Source organism: Pleurodeles waltl, chromosome 7, assembly GCF_031143425.1.
Source record: "Pleurodeles waltl isolate 20211129_DDA chromosome 7, aPleWal1.hap1.20221129, whole genome shotgun sequence".
NCBI classification, from domain to species: Eukaryota; Metazoa; Chordata; class Amphibia; order Caudata; family Salamandridae; genus Pleurodeles; species Pleurodeles waltl.
The window spans coordinates 980437061-980462733 of NC_090446.1; the positions used below are offsets into that span (position 1 = coordinate 980437061).

Below are 25673 nucleotides of genomic sequence, written 5' to 3' on the forward strand. Positions count from 1 at the left end.
TTTCCCACACCTCCCCACCCCCTCCATCTCATAGACCTAACAGAGGGGGTGGTATAGCAGTTATCTATAGAGATACATGTAAGATCACAACAGCACCCACCTTGATTAAAGATTGTGAGAGTATGTCTTTCTCCATCAGTGTGAACCCTCATTACACCCTATCTGGTGTTCTGATCTACCGTCCACCAGGTCCTATGGGAGATTTTATGATCTCACTGGCAGAGAATATCTCGCAACTAGTATATACTAAATCAAACTTCCTATTGTTGGGAGATTTTAATCTACATGCGGAAAAAGAAGACAATGCTTCGACTAAGATGTTGATAGCAGATATGAATGCATGTGACCTAGTACAGCTAATTCAGGGACCTACTCATAATAGATGACATACACTTGATCTGGTATTTTCTAATGTACCAGGTCTAGAATTTTTATCATCACGTCCGCTAGCATGGTCGGATCACTTCCTTCTAGAGTTGGAACTATCCATTTCTCAATATAAGAGCATGAATACTAGGGCCCCTCTACGTAGAAGGAAGTGGCACAAACTTAAGGCCACAAAGTTTATTAACGCATTGGAGAAAAAGAGACCAGGAAATATAAATACAAATAATATAACCGATTTCACGCACTCCGTGAACAAATGGATAGAGGATAGCCTGGAGGAAATCATACCCCCTTCTTCTACCAAAAATATACCCCGAAAGAAATCGGCTCCTTGGTTCAATGCTAGCCTACTTGAGAAGAAAAGAGAATGTAGGAAGCAAGAGAGGAAATGGAGATACACTCAAGATGACTCTGTGAAAAGGGAATATAAGAATATGATTCAAGAATATCACTTAGAAATTAAAAAGACACAGGCTACATACTACTCTGACAAAATTGAAGCAGCAGCTAATTCTCCCAAGGAGATATTTAACGCCTTAAAAGATCTTATTCATCCAATTGAGGAGTCAGAAACTATGGACTCCCCACAGCAACATGTAGAGGATCTGGCAAGCTTCTTTTTAAGTAAAATTCATAACATCTATGTAGCCTTTCCCAACTCCCCAATCAAAGATCAGGGGATGATGAACCAGGAGGCTAGGGAGGAAATCTTCTTAATAAATTTTACTCCCATTAGCCTGGACAGAGTTATTAAATTATTGAGCTCAACGAAATCAGGCTCTCCGCTGGATCCTGCCCCCCCCCTCAGATTCTATCCATGGGAACACCAGTATTAGGCCCGATAATCACTAAACTTATTAACACTTCATTAGTTTCTGGCACGGTACCAGATTCCTGGAAACAGGCTATTGTCCTAAAAAAAACTAATCTGGATTCCAAGCTACTGACCAATTACAGACCGATTTCATTGCTGCCTCTAATGGCTAAACTTGCGGAGAAGCATGTACATTCTCAGTTGTCTACTCTTCTGGAAGGAAAAAAGCTTCTACACCCTACCCAGGTGGGTTTTAGGCCTAAGCATGGGACAGAAACCGCACTGATTGCCATTACAGAAGAAGCAAAAAAGAGGATGGATAAAGGAATCGAAACCGCGATCATCCTCTTGGACTTGAGTGCGGCTTTCGATACAGTTGATTTAGATATCCTCAAAGACAGATTGCGGGGATGTGGAATCGCTGGAGTTGCACTAGAATGGATTATTTTGTTTATACATGGGAGGTCCTTTCAGGTACTGGATAGATCGTGTACCTCCAGGCGCACTTTCAGTAGTTGTGGTGTCCCTCAGGGGTCTGCTCTGAGTCCGCTACTCTTTAACATCTACATGCGGCCATTAGCAGAGATCATTGAGCCATTTGGACTGAACCTGGTGTCCTATGCAGACGATACTCAACTGGTCGTCTCCCTTTCCAATACTTACCCAGATATGGGTACGGCACTAGGCCCCTGTCTGAAAGCAGTTGCTACTTGGATGTCGGGAAGTAAACTGAAGCTCAATGACGAAAAAACTGAGGTTATGCTCTTTGGGCAAAAAATGCCCTTAGTTAATTCTAGTTTATTAAGAGGCGTGCCCACCCTTCCACCCCCTAAAGGTCTTATTAAAAGCCTGGGTGTATGGTTGGACCCCCAACTCTCAATGTCCCAAAATGCCAATAGAATAGCAGGAACCTCATTCGCCCTGCTTAGGACTCTGAGGAAGGTTTTAACTATACTGCCGTTTCTTGCCAGAAGACTGGTTATTCAGGCACTGATAGGTTCTCGGATTGATTATGGCAATGCCCTGTTTGTAGGATCACCAAGATACGTGATTCAAAGATTACAAAGGGTACAAAACGCAGCTGCACGTATGCTTCTAAATACTCCTAAGCAACACTCCATACGGGCAGGAATCGCGTCCCTACACTGGCTCCCAGTGGAGAAAAGGATTCAGCTCAAGGCCCTATGCCACATTCATAGAGCCATATTCGATAATGGTCCTGAAATGCCTAAAACGTTGGCATATATCTACATTCCAGCCAGGCCACTCAGATCCTCCTCAGCTAAGCTGGTCATAGTGCCAACGGTGAAGAAAGCAAGATGGGGAGGAAGATCATTGGCATATCAAGGTGCTTTGCTTTGGAATAACCTTCCTCTCAATATTAGATCAAATTCACAAGAGACTTCTTTTAGGAAGGATCTGAAGACTTGGTTATTTAAAACTTAAACTCCTGCACAAACATAAACAGTACAATCCCGCTATCACAGTATAAGCGCTACGAGGCCTCTGGGCAGTTTAGGCGCTATATAAGCAATTATAACATAACATAACATAACATAACATAGGTCCTGAACTAGCACCTCAGCTACAACATCACTGGAATGTGGAGTGCACCGGCCACCAGGGCAGCCAAGCCACAGCACAGACAGTCCCCCACCTGTGAAGCATCAGAAGTTGGCCAGTGCCCGGCGGGAGAGGGTGAAGACTCCAGCCACCAAAGCCACTCCCAGGGGTCCCGTTGGGAGTGTGGAGTCAGCTGTGATACCTTCCAAGGTGGGGAAGGGCCACAAGAAACCCGGCAAGTCTGGGAAGAGCTGCACGGCGGAGAAGACCGCCATCATCCCCGCTGCCCAGGAGGCCACCGCCAGCACCAGCCCAGCTGCCCAGGAGGCCACCGCCAGCAACAGCCCAGCTGCCCAGGAGGCCACCACCAGCACCAGACCAGCTGCCCAGGAGGCCACCGCCAGCACAAGCCCAGCTGCCCAGGAGGCCACCGCCAGCACCAGCCCAGCTGCCCAGGAGGCCACCGCCAGCACAAGCCCAGATGGGCCATGAAGGACCGCCAGCAAAAGGCCCGTTGGGCCATGAAGGACCGCCAGCGCCAGCCCCGCTGGGCCATGAAGGACGCCCAGCAGCTGAGATCCTGCAATGGAGACCGCCATCTGAAGCACCGCTGAACAGGGCACCGCTAGCCCATGAGCGGCAGGGGCACTGACGCAACTGAGTCCGTCACGGGGTGAATGTTGCACTCTGGGCACCATGCCCCATCCAGAACCAGTGGAGACTGACATCTACTACCTCTGTCCTTAACAGGATGAAACACTCTGGGCACCATGCCCCCTCCAGAACCAGTGGAGACTGACATCCTCTACCTCTGTCCTTAACAGGATGAAGCACTCTGGGCACCATGCCCCCTCCAGAACCAGTGGAGACTGACATCCACTACCTCTGTCCTTAACAGGATGAAGCACTCTGGGCACCATGCCCCCTCCAGAACCAGTGGAGACTGTCATCCACTACCTTTGTCCTTAACAGGATGAAGCACTCTGGGCACTATGCCCCCTCCAGAACCAGTGGAGACTGACATCCACTACCTCTATCCTTAACAGGATGAAGCACTCTGGGCACCATGTCCCCTCCAGAACCAGTGGAGACTGTCATCCACTACCTATGTCCTTAACAGGATGAAGCACTCTGGGCACTATGCCCCCTCCAGAACCAGTGGAGACTGACATCCACTACCCCTGTCCTTAACAGGATGAAGCACTCTGGGCACCATGCCCCCTCCAGAACAAGTGGAGACTGTCATCCACTTGTGAGACTGTGGCTTTGCACTCCCCAGGATTGAACAGTGGGCAAACCACCCACTGTAGAGACTTGAGAGACTGTGGCTTTGCACTCCCCAGGACTGAACAGTGGGCAGACCACCCACTATAGAGACTTGAGAGACTGTTGCTTTGCACTCCCCAGGATTGAACAGTGGGCAGACCACCCACTGTAGAGACTTGAGAGACTGTGGCTTTGCACTCCCCAGGATTGAACAGTGGGCATGTGGCCCCCTCGTGGATTTGGCATTGTGCACTCAATTGGCTGAGGTGCCCCCCCTTTCCCACCCCCTGAGGTGCCTTTTTTCCTGGTATCTGATGCCCCTGCAGCGTTCTCTCCGTCATGGTCGGGGATCTTGTGTGGGCCTCGCCCATACCGTGTGGTCCCAGTGTTCCACGGACTATCTTAGTGCACTACCTGGACTACTATGCTTGGTATTTATTTTGTACATGGTATATATATATATTTCTGCCTACTTGTTTTTAATATATTACAATGGTTACACTAATTTTCTATTGTCTTTGCATTCTTCTGTGGGGTTTGGGGGGTGTTACTGTGATGTATTGATATGCATTTGTGTGTGTTGTAGTGAGTGAGGTTGGGGGTGTTGCATGTGTGTGTCCCTGTTTTTTGCCTCCCCCCTCCCCTGTGTCGTAGGTGCAGTACTCACCTTGGTCTTCGCCGTCGGCGTTCGTGCTCCTGGTAGAGGAGCAGGAAGACTATCGCAGGGAGAATTTGGAGTTCCGGGTCCATGGTGTCCTCGTTCCTCATGGGGTGTGTAGAGGTGAGCGTTTTCCCTTCGAAATTCCTGTTTCCGCCGTGTTTTTATCCGCGGTGAATCCGCCCCGGAAAAGGTGGCTGATTGGCCTGTCATAATAGTGTGGGCGGTACATTGTCTCCTGCATGTCTGTTGGTGGTGACCGCCGCGCTGTTTGTTTGTACCGCTGTGGCGGTCGGAGTGTTAAAGTGGCTGTCTTTGTTGGCGGTTTCCGCCACGGTCGTAATTGCAATTTGTTTACCACCGGCCTGTTGGCGGTTTTACCGCCGCTTTAACACCGTCCGCCAGGGTTGTAATGACCACCTCTGTCACACATTTACTGGTTTAAAGTGCACATCTGATACAATTGATAGATTTAAACTTTTTAGGAAATTTGTGCAACAGTTGAGAAGTGTTATGCCTAAATATGTAATGGTTGGCCCCTTGCAATCAACCAGCATATGGGTAGGCATCCCCTCTAACCTTTACTAATGGAGTGTAGCACTAAATTGACCCCATATTTATGCTATTGCTTCTTTATCTAAGCAGAAAACTTTTATAATAGTTGGATGTGACTGAGGGAAATTTGCTGAAACAGCTCACTGGATTATGCAAATTGCTACCCATTCTAACAATTGGGCGTGAGTTGGGAATATGCCAATGCTAGTGCAAGTCAGGAGTCTATTCAGCTTCTTGGCCACACAAAAAGAGTTGAAAGCAGTAAAATGTATTGTCTGAATCCAAATATATACCCTTATTTAAAATACTATGAGATTTGCCGTGAAATGTTGGGGCTAAAGGAGTTTGTCAATAACTATCCTATCTCTGTTACACACAGTATCAGTATTCATGGGAGCAGGTATACTACTGATGTGGTGTCCCAGACCCCTAGCAACAAGTCCTAATGTGCCTATTTTTATTTACCACTGGTGTCCCAGCGTCACCAAGAAGACATAATTGCAGCTGGGTAACCACATTATTTCCTTGGAGCACTTGGTTCTGGTTTTTATTAGTTAGAAATAATGTTTATTAGATGGTGCTTAGTTAGCATAACAGCGCCTAAGGTGACATTAGTGGGAAAGAAAAAGTGTTGCTTTCATATTCCATGAAAGCGTTTTCAGGTTCGTGTCTCCAGCTAGTGTTTTACCTTTACCATACATAAATGAAATATAGTTTATTTCATGGTGCTCTAGAAGTTGCAGACAAAATGTATTAATTTATGTTCCTTGAAAAGGAAGCTGCGTTCAAGCCAGCGCTGGCTTTAGGGCGGTGCGACCGGTGAAGTAACAGTGGGCTCCTGGCATTGGGATGCTGTGTTTGAAATATCCTATGGCATTAAAAGCATCTCCTGCAGAGTTCTTTCTCTGTCAGGCAACAACAAAAATGTCAAGAAAACTCTGGAGATTAATGCACCTGCTGGAGAAAGAGAGGAGTTTTGTCTAGTGGCAGTTTTGATTCATAATAAGTTGCACAGAGGGTTAACATGCTTGCTGCAAAGAAGGTCTATCACGCAGATCACAAAATTGTATTTTTGTAGATAGTTCAGTGGGTTACTGCTTTTGTCACAAGAATACTTTTGTTACTTGCCATTCATATGTTACAATAGAACAGTGAGCTATGAACTGTCAAGAGAGGAGAATGCAAACCAAAGTTATAGTTTAGAACATACTTTTTCCACAGTCTTTCATTATTCTAATGTTGCTGAAGAGAGTTTGGGCAGAAATAAATTCTTATTAGTAAAGCCATCCCCAACCACTGTGTTACATTTTAAATACTGAATTTGTGCTTCTCTAGACCAAACAGGCTTAAAATATTCTGCCTACCAGTGTGGATGACATGTAACTCCTACAATTTGTAGTCCTTATTGTCTTATGTAACATATCATATGCACTGATTTTTCACACTTCGGGCCAGATGTAGCAAAGGTTTTTACCCATTCTGTGTCTATGGGAAAATGTGTTTGTACATATGGCCCTTCATTCTTTGTTTCTGTAAAATGTATATGTGATGTAAAATGCTCTGACACCCTGCACTGGTATTTGTAGCATAACAAAAAATGAGATGCAAGTGAGATGGGGGCTATGGAGACATGAGGGGGACTATTGGAGGATGATAGTGAGGGAATCCACAGAGAAGGAGGTCATGGTGTGCGCCAACAAAGATTGCTGCACCGGGCGCAATCAGCACTAAATCTGGTGCTGGTTCTGGAGATGTCCTGGCCAGTAACAAATTCAAAGCCTCTTGCCCAGTCGACAACAACTGTGCTTCATTCACTGCTTAAATGGCTATTGTGCTTTGTTTGCTTCAATAGTGCAGAGTCCACATGATTTACATGTGCAGCTGGACTGCAAACTCTGTCCCCCGGCTACCCAACTACAGGCCATAAATGCTGAATATTTAGGGAAAGCATTCTCAAATCACAATTCGCTCCAGTTGCATTTTGAATGGAGTGCACCATGCCACCGCGATTGCATCTCGCCATGCTGGAAGACACAACATTTTGAGATGAGACCTGAGAGGCAATCTCCCACTACCTAACAGAGAATTGGGCACTGCTACCTCCAGGACAGTGGAATGGAAAGCACTGAAAGTGGTCTTACCAGGGCATTGCATTCTCACAGTTGTTGGTGCGAGAGTGACCCTTCATGGAGACCTGGCTGAGACAGAAACAAGTTTGGGAGCCTTTGAGGCAGAGGCACTTACTCACCTCAAGGAGCAACAAACTTTGGTGTCAGCCACAGAGCGCCATGCCCAACCAGTAGAGCAATTGTGATGTCTAGACTTTAAGGCCTATCAAGCAAAAATGCAAGCAGAAGAGGATAAGTCAGGGAGCCTGCAAATGTGGTTACTAAGAAGCGCAATACCAATCACCCCTTTCACTATGCTTAGAATGACCCCGACCCACCTGGTGATTAGTCAAGCAGACATACATAAAGCATTCACTGCTCACTACCACACTCTCTATGATTCACCCCCCTGTAGATCGACAAGCCTGCATCCGTGGCATCATTGACAGGATTACATTGCCAACTATTGACTCCCCCAGGAAGTGAGAAACTAAATGAGCGTATCACAATACCAGAAATCAGAGGTGACACTGAACGTGCTGCCACGAGTAAAACTCCAGGATTAGACAGGCTGCTACTCGAGCTCTATAAAGCCTATAAAGACCTTCTGGCTCCTGAGCTACTTGAGCTGTATCAAGACAGAGAGCCGCCTCCAAACAACACTCTGCAAGTCCCTAGTAGTATCCCTCCCAAAGCCCAACAGGGATCCACTGGAGGTGATATGATATCGCCCATTGTCTATGCCTGGGATGGATTACAGGAGTACGACTCCTCGACTGTCTTCCCAACCTGGTCCACCGCAACAAGAATGGCTTAATAATTACAATCTTTGAAATCTGATCGTTCAATAGTGATTAAGGAAGCCGATAAGGGTGGAAATGTGGTTATTATGGATAAACAAGATTACATCCAGGAAATTAACAGGCAACTGTCGGATCAGGTTTGTTATGAACGTGTTGCTGAGAACCCTATGAAATCACTTGAGCAACATATCAAAATGCGTTTAGCTGAGTGGCGTGAAAGTGGTTTGATTACTGTTGGTGAATATAATTATCTGAAGGTCCTTAACCTGCGCTTTCCCTGTATTTATATTTTGCCCAAAATACAAAAGGGGGCAAATTTCCCCCTGGGAGGCCGATTATATCTGGGAATGCTTCACCTACTGAGAGGATATCAGAATACGTGGATGTTTTTCTACAATCTTTTGTACGTAATCTGCCTGCCTTTATACAGGACAGTAAAGATATACTCAATAAATTTGACGATCTAGACTGATCGGACGAGCTGATGTTTGTTACTATGGATGTTACAAGTTTGTATACGTATATACCTAAACAATTTGGGATTAGAGCGATTGAATCTTTCCTGCGCACAAGAATGACAGATCACTGGCAACATAATAACATGCTAGTTGATATGATTGATATCATTTTGTCAAAAATGTTCTTCCTGCACGATGGTCTATGGTACCACCAGATACAAGGGACCGCGAAGGGTTCCAGGTTTGCTCCTTCCTATGCCTGCCTATTTATGGGCTGGTATGAAAGAGAGCATGCATGGGGTAGACATGCATCACAATGGACTGATTCGGTGGTGTTTTGGGGAAGATATATTGATGACATTATCATTTTGTGGAAGGGAACTGCGGAACAACTATTGGCATATCATTGTTTTCTTAATGATAATCCATATAATGTTCAGTTGAGCTTACAATACAGCAAGGAACGGATAGACTTTCTTGACATTCAATTTTATATTGAAAATGAGAAGATACATAGCACTTTGTTTAGGAAGTCTACAGCATGTAATACTGTTCTTCATGCTAGTAGTACTCATCCCAAATCAGTCATTAACAACATTCAGTTTGGCAAAATGGTTCGCATAAGACATAATTGTAGCACTGGTGACACCTTTTCTGCTCAGATCACTCAAGCCAAACAGAGGTTTAGAGATCGGGGGTATAATGAGAACATACTGAGGAATGCAGAAAACCATCTTAGTACATTAAAACGAAGCACTACACTTGCAGCCAATAAGACCAAAAGACGTGATAAGCCTATGCGTTTGTCATTTGTTACTCAATATCCTACATTGAGTAATGATATTTATAAGATTCTCTATAGGCATTGGCATTTGTTGATGGAAGTCCCCAGTATTGGCAAGTTTCTGACTAGGAAACCAAGGATCACTTACCAGAGAGGTCGTAAGCTCAGAGATCAGCGATGTCCCAGGTATATCACCACGAGCAGAATGCCGACTTGGCTGCCAACGGGTCCGAAGTGATTTTTAGTATGTCATGAATGCAATGTTTGCAGTTTTAGTGTTGTAAGTTAAAAAACTTTTGTTATAATACTGGCAAAAGATATGATATTCGACATTTCATTAATTGTAAAACCAAGTACTCTGTCTATATTGTTGGCTGCAATTGTGGTAAAATCTATGTGGGCAGTACAATCAGGCCCCTCAAACTTCGGATACAGGAACACATTAGGGCCATAAAAAATAAGGATATTAGATACCCACTGGCACTCCACATGATGGAGCTACACCCTGATGATTGTAAAATCTGGTTTCATGGGGTGGACCAGGTATCACCCAATTTGAGAGGGGGCAATAGAGAATTGGCTCTGCGGCGTAAAGAGGAGGCATGGATTTGCCGCCTCAGGGCCTTTGATATGGGTCACAATACTGATGAGGAATTCCATTATTTTTTATAGTTGAGGGTCAAACATTTGGTTTGGAGTTTGTGGATTATTGCGATCTTATCCTTGTTGACTTGTCAACTGATATGGTAGATATTTGAATGCATATGTATTCTCATCGCATGTACTGACGACATCAGAACCAGAGTCGACAAGGGCGAGACCGTCACACTCAACCTCCTGGACCTCTGCGCTGCCTTTGACACTGTCTGCCACCATAGCCCTAGACTGGCTCACCTCCTTTCTCACCGATAGAACCCAAAAAGTCCGCCTCCCTCCCTTCTACTCCACTGCCACCAAAATCATCTGCGGAGTCCCCCAAGGGTCCTCCCTCAGCCCCACCCTTTTCAACATCAACATTTACATGACCCCGCTCGCCAACATCCTCCGACCACACGGAATCACCATCTTATCTCACGCAGACAACACCCAACTCATCATCTCCCTCACCCACAACCCTACAACCGCCAAAACCAACCTCCACGCTGCACTCCTTGACACCACTACATGGATGACAGCAAACCACCTCAAGCTCAACTCCAACAAAACCGAAATAATCATTTTCGGCCCCAACAAAACCATATGGGACGACTCCTGGTGGCCCACCGCCCTAGGCCCCGCACCTACCCCCGGAAACCACGCACGCAACCTTGGCATCATCCTGGACCCCTCCCTCTCCATGACCCAGCAAATCAACACCATCACCTCCTCCTGTTTCAACACACTCAGCATACTGTGAAAAACCTTCAAATGGATTCCCATAGAGACCAGAAAGACCGTCACCCACGCACTCATCAGCAGCAGGCTAGACTTCGGTAACGCCCTCTAAGCCGGCACCACACTCAGACTCAAACGCAAACTCCAGAGAATCCAGAACGCAGCCGCCCGCCTCATCCTGGACCTCCCTCGCCATGAACACATCTCATCACACCTCAAATCCCTTCACTGGCTCCCCATTGACAAGAGGATCACCTTCAAAATCCTCATCCACGCCCACAAATCCCTCCACAACACCAGCCAAACCTACCTCAACAAAAGAGTGAACTTCCACACTCCCAATCGCCACCTTCGGTCCGCCGACCTCACACTCGCCACAGTCCCCCGCATCCAACGCGCCACCACAGGAGGCAGATCCTTCTCCTACCTCACCCCCAAAGCCTGGAACTCCCTCCCCCACCAACCTCCGCAAGACCCAAGACCTCCTGCTCTTCAGAAAGAACCTCAAGACATGGCTTTTCGAACAGTGACCCTCCTCCCCGCCCCCCAGCACCCTGAGACCCTTACGGGTGAGTAGTGCGCTCCATAAATTTCTTGATTGATTGATTGATATGATGGATATCTTACTGCACTGGCTTCCGTGTGTTGACATGATCATAATTGTGTTATTTGGTTTTTAAGGTTATTCAAGGGTTTCAAAATATATATTTGTTTTTTTGTTGTGTATTATATTTATTTTTGTAGATTAGCATGGATTTTTCTTTTGATTTTGAGTATAGCATTACTGGTCTTATTTTGAACTTTTGTTTTTTATTATTATATTTGCGTTTTTTCTTGTATTTTAGTTTTCAAATTCATGTAACCAGTGATATAAAATATTAGCTAGCATTACAGTTTGCTATGCTGCATGAAGCGATATCCCTGCATTTCATTGACATTGGGTAAACAGTTATTCTTTACCATTACAAAATGGCCGCCATTTTGGTGCTTTTCTTTTAGCGCGCCGTCTATTAGTTTGGTAGCTATGGAAACATACGTATACGCTGGACTTATAGGAGAGCCAGGCATTGTTTATAACCGCATCAAGGATGTGTTCTCGGATTATTGCGCATCTTCTACAGTATTAGGTACTGTTTGTGATAGATTATTTATCATCATGTTTTGTCTGTTTGGCTTTTGCGTTATCTGCTTGCTTTGTCGCCTTTGGCAGGTTTGACCGGTATTTTGGCCTTATCTTTATGGTGTGGAATGCCTTGGCTGTGTTCATGTGCGGATACAATAAAATCTGCACAGGTAAGCATTTGACGCACGATACTTTTGGTGAGATTATTACCACCAACAAACATGGGCAAAATGAGTTGCAATTCCCGTTTTATTGCCCACAGTGGCTGAATATATAAACTATACACATTATTGGTGTTGTATGGCGGCTTTCATCGGTGGGTGTTTTGGTCACTACGAGTAATTACTGCCACTATCTTTTGAGGGCTCGGCCTTGACATTAGCTGTTATCTTCCTTATTTACCTTTTGGCAGGTTGGTCCGGATTTAGGCTTTGTCGTATGAATAATATTGACCTCGACATTCTTCCTGGTGACAAGGATAAATGTTATACATATATAAGGTATGAATTCATTTGCAATGTCTCTTAGGGTATTATTTTTTATGTAAATTTGGGTGCTACTATATTTATTTGGCATCGGCATGGATTTATTTACATGCTGGTGGGTTCATTCAATATTATGTAATTATTGACATTTTTTTTTTAAATTAATTTGTTTGTTGTTATTCATGGAATTAGTGGCTAATGTGCTTTTACTTGTTTGATATTATATGTATGTATTTTTGTTTTGTGTTATATCATTTTTTGGAACATGTTTACATATATATTTATAATTACTTGTGAGGGGAGGTAGCAATTGCTGTTTCCCTTGTCATAAATTCAGTTTTGTGTATATGTATGTTTTAGTATTTAATATTTAATGTGTGTGCCCCTTGCCTTCTGTCATTTCTTCTTATTTCTGTTATTGGGGATTATATTGTTTTTTGCACTGTTAAGGATTGTTCCTTTGTTTGCATTCTTAGAAAAAGAGCACTTTTTTCTTTGAATATTCATTTATTATATTGTCTGTTATATTGATGATATCATTCTCATTGTATTACAGCCCTGACGAAGTCCTGTGTTGAGGACGAAATGTGTTGGTTGATGTTTCTATGAATATATGTCAAGAAAACGTTGAATAAAATCAAGACAACAATGTGATGTTATACAATTTCTGGACATTCGTGATATATTTATAAGAAGTGGTGCACTATCATAATATTTATGAATCCTGATTTTCTTACCTGTCATTATCCAAATCATTGCAGATCATGCATTTTATCGCAGATTGCAGTGTTTTCGATAAATGTATTGAAAACTATCTTCTTTCTTGCGTGTGTGTGTGTAAGAGTCCTATTGCTAATGAGACAAAAGAGTAAGACTTGTTCCACCGCAATTTTCCTGAGAGATTTTCAGAGTCCATGCACTAGGCTGCCAGAAATCACCTTTACTATTTGGGTTTTGGTGAGGTGCTGCTGTAGAGCTGGAAGGATTGCCCAACAGCTGCCAACTGGTGTAGGTGAGACTCAAACACCTACAAGCAGAAGTGCTGCCGCCCCTAATCCAGCAGCTTCGTAGAGATACGAGAGTCCTTACAAAAGGACCTGGAAGTGACCTGGATTAAATCATGTGTGCTCCCGATTGGGCTGGACTGCCGACCACATCACTTATCTTTGGATTCACATCCTCTCTGTTGGGAGACGTTCACATTCCGATATTTGGGCATACACATTTATCAAACCACGCAAGACCTAATAGTCGCAATCTCACTAGAGCCACCACCTCCCTCAGATGGCATTCTGGACCAGGATCCCACTCACTGTTCAAGGTAGAGTATCACTTTCGAAAATGGTGATGCTCCCATGTTTGCTATATTTCTTCAACAATCTCCCAGTACATATACCCCACAGTACATTTCGTTGCTTGCATATAATGCGAGGGAGCTTCTTCTGGAACAAAAGCAGATGCTGAGTTGCACTACATAGGCTGCAGCTTCCAGTTGAGAAGGTGGGCCCTGGGGCCCCGTAACTTCAAACATTATCATTAGTGGTGCAGCTACAGTGGCCTGCCTGCTGGCTAGTGGGTCGGCTACTGGAAGAACTGGAACTGCCTCTGCCGATCATGTGCATTGCGGGGTGCGAGAGTCTTTCCTGCCACAAGCGAGGGTACGTTAAGAGTCCAACAATTTGATGCTTGCGGCACATGACAGTTATCCTAGAAGCCTCATGTTAATGCCAACCCTAACACAATACTCCCTGAGATTTGTGTTGGCTCCATTGGGCCTTTCAGGGACTAGGGGCCAGATGTAGGAAGCCGTTTGCATGGTGCAAACTGCGAAAATCGCAGTTTGCGCCATGCAAACAGCCTTATGTGATGCACATTCACAATTTGCGAGTCGGTACCGACTCGCAAATTGTGAATGCGACTCGCAAATAGGAAAGGGTGTTCCCTTCCTATCAGCGACTCGCATCGCAATTCGCAGTTACCACCAGTGTCACACTGGTGGTAACTCATTCGCAAAAGGGAAGGGGTCCCCATGGGACCCCTTCCCCTTTGTGAATGTTGCCCAAAAGGTTTTTTCAGAGCAGGCAGTGGTCCAATGGACCACTGCCTACTCTGAAAAAACGAAACCAATTGGTTTCGTAATTTTTTTATTTTGCAACTCGTTTTCCTTTAAGGAAAACGGGCTGCAAAATAAATAAAAAAAACTGTTTTATTTAAAAAGCAGTCACAGACTTTGCTACATGTGGCCCCTAGTTGGAGGAGAGGTCCTGGTGGTGCGGGAGGCTTCTGGCGTGAGTACCCTGGGCGCCGTGTTCCATAATGGCACCCTCATAACGTTCAAGCAACTACAGGCTGATCATGAATTGCCGGCAGGCCATATTCTGGCTTAAAGTCGACTGCTGGCTGAGATGAACCAACACTGGCAGACTGTCGACTCTGATCTGGAGCAGCACCTCTTGATTCATACACTTCACACATTAGGCACAGGCAGCCGACTGTTCACCTGTTTCACACATGCCCTGGCATATACACCACAGGACCCTCTGCTACTGACCAGGAGGAGCTGAGAACGGTAAATAGGCCAAGGATTGACACAAAAATGAATGGGATAGAGTAATGCCAAATTTCAATACATACAACACAATATCTTACATAGGGCTATCTCACCCCAGCACGACTACACAGGATCATTGGGTCTGGTTCCAATTGCCCTCAGTGCAGGGCACCAGAAGCTGGCATGGCCTATATGTTCTGGGAATTCCCAGTGGCGAAGCTGTGGAAAGAGGTCACAGATGCATTGACTGACATCACGAGGCGTGAGTGTCTCTACACCACGGAGAGATGAGTCCTAGGCCTGTTCAAACGTAGGAAGACAGGGAATGCAACAAACCAGTTTATAGATCTGGCATTTCTTCTAGTCTGCAGGGCCATTGCTGTATATTGGAAAGCTGACACACTACCAGGACAAAAGCACTGTTGCGCAGCAACACTTAGATGGGGTAAAGCTGAGTCTATGGAGCTCTGTAGAGGGGAGACTCAAGGGTTGTGTAGGGTTCCCGTAGCTGCAGACTGTGACACACTGCTCCACGAGTTACAAGAGTTTAGAGGATCTCCCTGATTGAGGGAACACATATTTTGGTTACTAGTTGCTACTAACCTCTATGTGCCTGCTGATTACCCTGTTTCTTGCTCCGGAACTGAGCTCTAAACTAATGATAGAATTGTGGTGAATGGTCTGACTTCCGGCAAGTGCACAGCGCTACCCAAGGGACAGGAGGGTGAACACCTGTGGGAGGGACACTTGAAAGGAAGACAAATGTATTGTTTTTCAGTAACTGTTCAGAATTGAAACTGTTTTGACCTAAAGTTACAGTTGTTTATCAGTTTATTCTTTGGACCAATTACTCCTGTCAAATACACTAGACTGTCATAAATGCACAGATACCTCAGATAGATTCATGCACCTGGACATGTAACACAGATCAATTTGCTTCCGAGATGTTAACGTGAAAATCAATAAAACTTGGTTACAAAAATTCAATAGTGCAATGTCATTTCACTTGTTTTTAGGGCAAAGTGTGCTCAATTATTATTCATAACATAAGTGTTTTCTAACTGTATATTTCATGACGCACAATTTCTCCAGTGTTGATTGGTTCATGCCATGTAACTTTGTTGGTACAGATTTATGATTCTGAATCTCACCATGCTGAGTGTGTGTTTTTTCCATTGTCTCAAACCTACAAAATGTGCCCTTTCGGGGGTGTGCACCAGACTTTTTCTGCCTTTTTAACCAAGCAGCCTCTATGTCAAACTGTTATCTGACAATATACTTAGATTTTCAGTTTGCTTCCTCAAAGGTATACTACACCTAGTCTGTGTATTTGACTTATCCTCAAAGATTTTTGTTGCTTTTCGAACTGTGCAGACTCTATGCTACATTGTCCGTTTGATTTATAAGTAGACTTTTGGCTCTTTCCCAGGTAGCAGACTTCATGTCGGTCCTCCTGATTATTCTTAAACTACACTTGACTCTTGAACTGAGTAGATTTATGTTAACCCTTAGCTAAATTATATTTCTGCTCTGGCAATTTACTTATTTGAAGGGGGACCTTAAGTTATGACCTCTTGGAATTGGCTTTATTTGCATACCACATTGATTTTCATTTGAATCTGACTACTTTTTGCCATCTGTAATGCTTCATAAATTTTATTAAAACCTTTATGGTTTTGCCTTTGAATTTTATCTTATGAAAGTTTTCTTTAGTGGCAAGGGCCACAGACTTGTGGAACTGACGCTACCCAGTTCCTGCACATCAGCCCTTTTAACCTTTTAGTTAAAGCACTGACAGCTCTCAAGGATAGTGAGTAGCCAAGGCTTATTCTGGCAGTAGGAGTTAGAAACTCAGATACAGCATGACATGTGAAATAGTACTGGATGTCTAGTCAGAGCTTTAAGTTCTAAAAACAATAAGGCTTTATTTACAGTCAGAGTAAAGTAGAACAATCAAAACTATTACACACACAAAATCAAGTTAGGTTTACTTTACCATTAAGCCATATTGCCAATGTAATTATCTAGAAAACTTTTCAGATGTCATTGGGGCCCTTTAGGACTCATGAGGCTTGCAAGGCTTGACAACTTTAGTGGGATGGAGATTCGGCGTCTGAGTTTCCAGACAACCATTCCAGAACCCATCAACTCCAAAAACTCAGCACCAAATTTGGAACTTGGGCTCCATCCAAGTAAATTAGTCAGTTTGGGTGCCAAGCCCAGTTCTTTAGTCTCTGAAACCCTGACATATCTGAAAAATGGCCACTAGTGGCCATAGGATTTGGGTGGTAGGGGAACCCACTGGGGTTATACACCTGACCAGTCTCAACGGTGAGCTGAAGTTTAGGATTAAGGTATCACTATGTCTTAAAGGTATCACTATGTCTTATGAAGGAAAAATCTTCAGAGCTAAAGAGATGTTTGAAATTGTTCAGGATTCTTGGTGACAAGGTACAGCCAGCTGGTCACACACCCAAGTCCTGAGAAGCCAGATAAGGGCACCATGGGGTGCACAGTCATCAGTGATGGTTCACTGCTGTACCTACAGTTAGTGTCGTAGAAAGGGTCTCCACAGCTCCTCAAAATTTTGTGTCACTTTGTATTTTGGTGATAAATATGGTCAGCTGGGCTGCAGGATTGTCGTGGCTTAATCAATTGTTAAGACTGTCATGTACGTGAACCTGTGCAGGTCTGCATGGCAGTCACTGGGCACTTGAGCTCTGTTCAGGTCACCGCTGTAAATATAGTTCTCCAGAATCCAGCAACCTGCAAATACCCTAATCATGGCAAACATCTTCTAAGCACTAGTATGGATAGTCTCCATGAGGTTTGATGAAGTACAAAGACCTTCATCTAAAAGGTCAGTATTTATTTTTATTTGCAGGCAATTAGAGAAACCGAGAGCTGTCGGCTTTCTTTACAGTTTGAAATATTGCTACCCTCAGGAGCAAGTGCATCTTCTTTGGCCGGTTACTTCCTGTTTCTCTGCAGGAAGTGTGGGTCAGACTGGTCATGACATTTGTCATGGTTAGGGTTGTTTGTGGATTTGAACTGAACTCTTTGAACCATCCCCTTGTACTTGAAGACAGGCTAGAAATTATATAGAGAATTGGGGAGAGCAGATTATAGTGGGGAGCAGAGAGACATATTCTACAAATAAAGGATGTGACCTTTCCACTATCCCACAAGGCAACTCCAGTTCTGAAATATACACAACTCAGATACTTCACACCAGACTTCAAGACTTTTAGGGCAACTGCTTTTCAAAGCCAAGGCTCTGCTGGCGAACATATTTCGCTAAGTGGAATGATCTATGAAGTGGGCTTGCAATTGCCAAAAATGTTAAAGCGTTCAAGCTAACTGGGAGGGTATTATCAATAGATGTTCGACATTCGAGTCTATTTGTGGAAGACTGCATGGTCAGCACCCAAATGTGTGCTGGATTTCTCTGTTTGTTTCATCAATACACACACCCAAGAAATAGAAGCAATGTGGGTGTGGCGATGAAGGAGGAAGATAAAGTATTCCTTTCTGTTTCCAAAAATGTGGAAATACTGGAAGAAAAGGTCTGAACCAGTCTGCTGTTATGCAAAACCCCGCTGGGCACCGTGGAAGTAATGTATGTTTAATCCCAGGACTAAAAGCGCCTTCATTCTTTGCAAGTAAAACTGAAACCTATTAATTACCTCATATATTTACCCTTTTACCTACACTTATCTCTGACCACTGACTACAGAAAACCATAATGAGTATAATGCAAATTGCTAGACGTTTGGCCTCCTGGAGAAGACCCATCATATCTACTGCCAGTCAATTAAGAGTGCTCCAGCCAAGAAACAAAACATGGTTTTAACATCTTCTTCAGTCTGTCTTCAGAGTCATACACTGCAGATATGCTGGTGGCATTTTGCCGCCCGTCATATCAACACGTAGTAAAAAGAAATAATTTCTTATTCTTTTCCTCAGTTTGCCTAGTCCTAAAACCTCTCTATGTCCTGGTTCTACAATCCGTTTCCTTTATTCATGTACTAGAGCATTCTTTCCACGTCTTAACAAAAATCTATTATCTTTTGACAATTCCAACCTTACCCCTCAAAATGGCTGCACATTACCTGAAACACTTTACTTTCTTTCCAACCTTTTATCAAACACTTAATAACACCGTCCAATTCCATATCCTTCCTGTAACCGCTTTCCCACTTAACCTGTGTAATAGCTTCACTCTCATCCTGCACAACTATTAGAACTATACAATCTTCCCACTTATGCACTTCTTCCTCTCAATGATACACAATTCTTTCTTTGCACCCGGCACATGTTGGATATATGGTCTAATGGTCACATTCAAAGCCTTGCAATGTGGCAATGCGAGGTGATCTTCTGGTCACTATTTCGTCATTATCAAAACTGTGAATGCTAATTTCCAGTAGTAAATCCAGAGCTCCACAAAAAAATGTCTAAAAATGTACGTGCACCCCCAAACGCTGGTTAAAGTTCTTTCGCCACCACAAAATATATTTCTTTTGCAGCCATTTGGGTTTAGGAAAATAGAGCTTTCAATTCTACATTACTTTATAAGTCGGTTTATTATCGTTTAAGGTGGACTCGCCCCCTTTAACAGCGTTACGTGACTTATAACTAATTTTACAAATTGAAACATTGCTTGGCATTCACTGGTGCATTTGACCTGAACACACTTATTTATCAACATATGTTTTACGAAGGGTGTTCCTAGCAAGTGTAGGTACATACCGCAACTCAGATTCGATCAGGCCTACAAATGGCTTTAAATTGTCTTTACCCTATAGTGCTGGCATTTTTGGGGATGGCTTAGAGACAATTTTAGCTCTTTCGGCCATCATCCTGTAATAAAAGAAATCATAAATATAAAAATACATACAAAGAGGAGCTTTGGTCCAGCCCTCTTCACCCAATGGTCTGTTTAGTTGTCATTCACATTTTGCTCGCTGGAAGCATGGGACAATGGGTAAGCCCATTTCAGTCACTGGGAGCCAGATGTAAAAGGATTTTTCAGGTCACAAGTGGCCACATTCACAGAATCGAGTCGCTTGTGACTGCAAAAATGTTTTTTTGTATGTACAAACTCCAAACTGTGATTCAACAGAATCGCTATTTGGTTTGGAATTTGGAAGGGGCGTATTTAGGGCATTCCTTCCAAATACCGAATGGTAATGGCATGTATTAATGTTTTGCGACCAAAATATGGTTGGAAAACATTGGTATTTTACTGACACCTCAAAGAAGGTAGTAACCCATTCACAAATGGAAAGGGGTCTTCAATGGACTCCTCATGTACAAATGTTGACAAAAACATGTTTTAACAGTAGGCAGAGGTGCTGTGTAAAAATTACACTTTTAATTTCTTTTAAAGACCCATCCAGTTTGAAAGGAAATTGGGTTGCATTAAAAGAAAAGATAGATTTATTTAAAATCAAACATAGACATAGCAGACCACCATCCCTGCAATGGCTTTCGTTCCTAATAGGTCGCAAACTGTGACCTATGTCATTAATATTGATGAGGTAGATCAATCTTCCACTATGAATTGCTCTTTTAAATTTTAAAACTTTTGTGCATTGGGAATTGCGATCTCTAAATTATGATTGTTTAAAAATCGCAACTTGAATTGCAAATTCCCAGTATTAGTACACCTGGCCGTGGATGTCTTTCACTGTAATGGCATCTGACTTGATCAAGAGCGCATTTAGCTAAAAAGAAGCTCACTTCAGCCCAAGGTCTGCCAAGTCAATACTTTAGTTTATTAATGAGCTTTCCTTTAATTTGTTCTCTTTTATATTATTTATTAATCATCTATCTCTGTTTCAACTATGTCTTTGATAGACGCATAGGTGGATTAGGATAAGTGTGGACATGGTCAAAGCATTAATGTACTCTCACTACATTTTGCTCTCGATCACAAATTTGATATGCTCTTTTACTTACTTTATGTCAGAACTAGAGGGATAGAATGAGCTGTCAGGATTTTAAGTCAACACCACTAAATCTGAAGTGCTAGCTTTTTACAAGCATCCTGCCACATGCAGACACTCAGAGCACTCACCTCCATTAGGTGGGCATTTGAAACCATCAAATACCTAGGTATACCAACTGCGCCATCTGTAGCACAGGCAATTGCTCTAAATGATTAGCCACTGTTTGCGAGCATCTGCAGAGAGCTAAAGCAAATACACATGCAATACTTCTCCTCCATTCCTCCATGTGCAGAACAGCAGTGGTGAAAATGTCAGTCCCATTCTATATCGTGCATGAATTCCAAACCATTTCACTCTTAGTGCCAACTGTGCTTCTCTGCCACTCTCAGCATTCAAATAACTTCATTTGTGGAGGGAAGAGCCAAAGGATGGCAGCCAGCACCTACCGGCTGCCCAGGGGGATTGTCTCTGCCCTGTATGAACAGTTACTACGAGGTGTTTCAAATGCAGTTGAATGGGGCATGAAGGAAACTGATAAACAATGGTGCTTCTCTGACCATGCTGTTGCAAATATTTCCTGTGGAAATTGAATTGGCTAGTGAAGAACAAATGAATTGGGGACTGTATTTGTCATTGCTCACTGAGTGTTACTTGACATTTGGGACAAAAGGCCAAAGACTTCACAACATTTCTGGAACTATTCAGTTCCATGTGCAAAAACTCAGATTTCATGCCATTTTAAGATAGCCATGGCTTAAAACGGAGGAGTAACTGTAAATGTCTGACATTGAGCATGCTGCTCAAGGATGTGAGATATGAAATCTTGAGTAGGCTTACAAATGGACTTCGGTCTATCAGAGACTTAAATGTATTGATATTTGCAGATCCACCATTGGGCATTAGACCTTTCAATAAAAATAGGGGTGACACATGAGCTCACAAATTTTGAGAGATGGGTAAGGAGATGAAGGCAAACAGGATAGGCATCTTATCTCCACACTCTAGAACATGGGTACTCACATTTCCCAGGGGCCAAAAAGTATGGTCTGTGGCATGACCGAGAGTTGCACTGATGCCAGCAGGATGGAGGTCGGTGTGTAAGGGAGAAGTAGAGGAAGCAAAACGTACATGGTGTGGACAGTGAGCTGTGTAGTTATTGGAGGGTTTCATTTCATACAGCCCTATACATTAAGCCCCTAGTGACAACAAGATACATAGATTTGACAGTACTATGTTATGCTGACAGAGTCTCTATCCCACTTTGGCATGTAAGATAAGCTTTATCTGCTTGTTGTTACCTTTGGTGAGTCAAGTGTACAAAGGAAGTAACTTGATAACTGCACTGAAATGAAATAAAACTTTAGGTCTCACAATCTCCTTGTACCTTTTGTCTCATATGTTCAAACATAAGGATGGCTTAGGAACATGCTCAGTTAAGTTAGTGAGTGATATAACAAATCTCTGACAAAGGCCACCCAACAATGTGTGCAATTCACAGAGGGGGAAAGACACAAACAGTCAACCACCATTGTTGGCACAGTACAGGGGAGAAGGTTTAGCCATGGCACTAAGAGATTTTGGGCCAGATGTATCAAAGGGTTTTACCCATTCTGTGTCAATGGGAAAATGCTTTGGTACATATGGTCCTTTATGTTTGATCATGGCTTTACCACTTAGCCAAACTATGCTGGTTGTTAATTCTGTATTTAAAGTCTGGCCAGGTTTCACTCCACAATGGCATGTCATTGGTGAGAGTATTCCTGTGCCTCAGCACCAGTATTACTCACACCTCATTCATTGTGTAATGGCCACGATGGAAACTATGGCACCTGAAGACATTTGTTTTAATTAATCTCTGCCTCCCCTTATGACAAATTGTGCCCTATTGGGTACTCAATTTCCATACATATTTTTCTGCTCATTTTTTAAGAGAGAGAGGAAAACTTAAATCAAACTAACACAGGTAATAAATATGTGAGACGAAAAAGGACTGCAACCCAACAATCATTCGATTTTACTCTTGGGGGAGAGAACGCCCAGTCTTATAGTCCAAACACTAAAATACGGTATAGTGAGAAAGTTATGAATCTTGAAATAAGAAGTCCTGCACTATGGTGTGGTACTCCTACTTCACCAAATTATTTGAAGATAGTCAAACCCTATCTTTCCTATGCTTTTGACCTCTTAATTGCTACTATGTGATAGAGTAGGGCGAGCCACTGAAGGCTGAAGCTAGTCTCTCGACAAATATTTGGGCCTGGATCAGATTGAAGCTTTCTTGGATCTTTGAGCCCAAAACAGAGCAAGCCTTCTTGTGACTTTTGTCTGTCACCCACAATCTAACCTCATGTGCCAAAATTTAGAAACAAAGCTTTAACTTTTGATGCAAAATGAGAGAGGGAAAGAGATACCCAACTAGTGGCTTAATTGTACAAAAATTGTACAATTGTACAAGGGTCATCTCAGCTGGCTCCCACCCACCTGGAACCAACCCCTCCCCAGGTGCTACACTGGCCAAACCCTGGGATGGCGCACCAATGGGTGCCAGTGTACTTTTGGGGCATTTGTGGTCCCCCCCTCACATGATCCACCAGGTCACGTGCATAGCACTTACACGGGGAACCATCTGCCACTGGTTTCCCTTTGGAGAACCATGGCTTCTTCTCACTGGGGGGTTGGGAATCCTTACCCTTTGAATCAGTTTGGGGCCCTCTGGAGAACTCCCCCTGTTTACCCTTACCTCCCCCCTTTCTTCTGAGAGGGACCCTGCTCACCCTTGGCGTGGTCTCCCCCATACCTCTTTTGGACCCTAGTGCTCTCCCAGCGGTCCGCTTCCTGTGCAAGCTTCCTGGGATCAATCAGCTTACTGTCAATCAGGTGCTGGCGCAGCTCTGGAAAACAAAAACTGTACAAGTGCTCCCAAGCAATCGGATTGTAAAGCCCCTCCTACGTAGTTACCTTACTGCCCTTCACCCAACCACCCAGTGACCTGAAATAAGAATCAACACATTCCAACCATGTTTGGGATTACTTCTTCTTGTAAGATCTAAACTTATTCTTGTACTGCTCAGGGGTGAAACCATACCTTGTGAGTAGGGCATCCTTCATGCTAGAGTAGGTGAGATTCTGAGCATCCCCTAGGGCTGTCAGTGTATCCCTCCCCTCTACATCAAAGTACCTCCACAGACCCGCCCCCCCAATGAGCTTCAGGGACCAGGTTCATATGGAGAGCTGACTCATACCCCTTAAACCACAAGTATATGTTGTCCTCCCTTTTATAATCCTTCACAAGATCTTTAGGAATGCGCACCTTCCTTTCAGGCTGCACTGTGATGTGGCTGCCACCATCCCTACTAGACTGGCTCCTCTGATCCAGCTCTCTCAAGCTGAGCTCATGAGCCAACAACAACTTTTTCTCTTCAATAGCCATCCTCATTTTCTCCAACTCCCTCTGGTGCTCCCTCTCAGCCTGCTTGTCCTGCAATTCTTCAGGGGTCAGACCCTTAGATGAGACACTGCTACCTGCCCTGAAGACCCTCTCCCTGGACATAACAGGTGCACCCACAATACCATTGTGTATGGAATGCCCTTCCTCCTCCTCATCTTCCTCGTCCTCTGTGTGCCCTTCAGTGCTCTTGGCTGTCACCCAGGCCCTCAGCGCCTTTTACAGCTCCTCCTTCTTGGATGAGCTCTTAATGGGAGAGTCAAACTTTTTACAAAACTGCTTTAACTGGTATAGCTATCCAATTTCTCTAGGTCAAAAGCAGTTCCAACTCAGGGGTGTGGAATTTATTAAAATATCTACTTGTCCAGGGGACAGGTTGCTTCTCAAATCTACTTGTCCTGTAAAAAGATCTACTTGTCCCTTTGGTGCCATGTAGTGTGGTGACAAATTATGGCAGCAATCTCACTATGTAAGAGCTCTGATAATAGCCTCTCTGATTATGCCAGGGCTACTAACATAGTAGTGCTTGAATACTTGCAGTTTCAATCCCTACTGTAGCAATTTCCTTATTTTGCCACCTTTCTGCAGATCTGCATACTGGGGCTGGAGGAAGCAGTAAGCAATAGTTCCAGGGCTGGAATGCCTTTGAGTCTGCAAACCTACCAACCTGCATGTGTTAAAGATTTTCACCAGCTTCTCTCTAATATTTTCCCATAATAAGAAAGGTTGGACATTTACTCCTGACAATGGCAGAATTAGAACTTCTTCCAGGGTTGGGAAGAAAGTGACTGGAGGGAAAATGAACTTGTAAATGCTCAATAGATTTTCACATGAGCAAATCTACACATCGTATTTACCCATGCTAAAATACAGTTCACAAATATTTTATAGGGGTACGACATATACCATGGGTGCACTTTTGTGACTTTCTTTAAGAATTTGGGGCCACATGTAGTTAGGTTCAGATTTGCGACCCGCAAATTGCGAGTCAGAGCGACTCGCAATTTGCGAGTCGCAAATCCGAATGTAGGATGGTGTCCCTGACACCATCTGTGATTCGCAAGGGCTTCGCAAATGCCCACCTCATGAATAATCATGAGGTGGGTCGCAATTTGCGACCCCCTTGCGAATGGCGGCCCTCACAGGGATGGTGGCCTGCTGGAGGCAGCAGACCCCCATGTCTGTGACTGCTTTTCAATAAAGCATTTTTTTTTTTTTGTAATGCAGCCCGTTTTCCTTAAAGGAAAACGAGATGCATTACAAAAACGAAAAATGAAACGTTTTCGTTTAATTTTTTCAGAGCAGGCAGTGGTCCAGAGGACCACTGCCTGCTCTGAAAAAATGG

The 25673-nt window shown here is 43.8% G+C and overlaps 1 long non-coding RNA gene across 1 annotated transcript; it reads left to right on the top strand.

Annotated features, from left to right (window-relative positions):
- Positions 1 to 11815: 11815 nt before the first annotated feature.
- LOC138247351 (uncharacterized) lies at positions 11816 to 15906 on the top strand. Its single transcript, XR_011194461.1, has 4 exons — positions 11816 to 11897; positions 11981 to 12063; positions 12306 to 12393; positions 12935 to 15906. It is a non-coding gene; the product is annotated as an uncharacterized lncRNA (long non-coding RNA).
- Positions 15907 to 25673: the final 9767 nt, after the last annotated feature.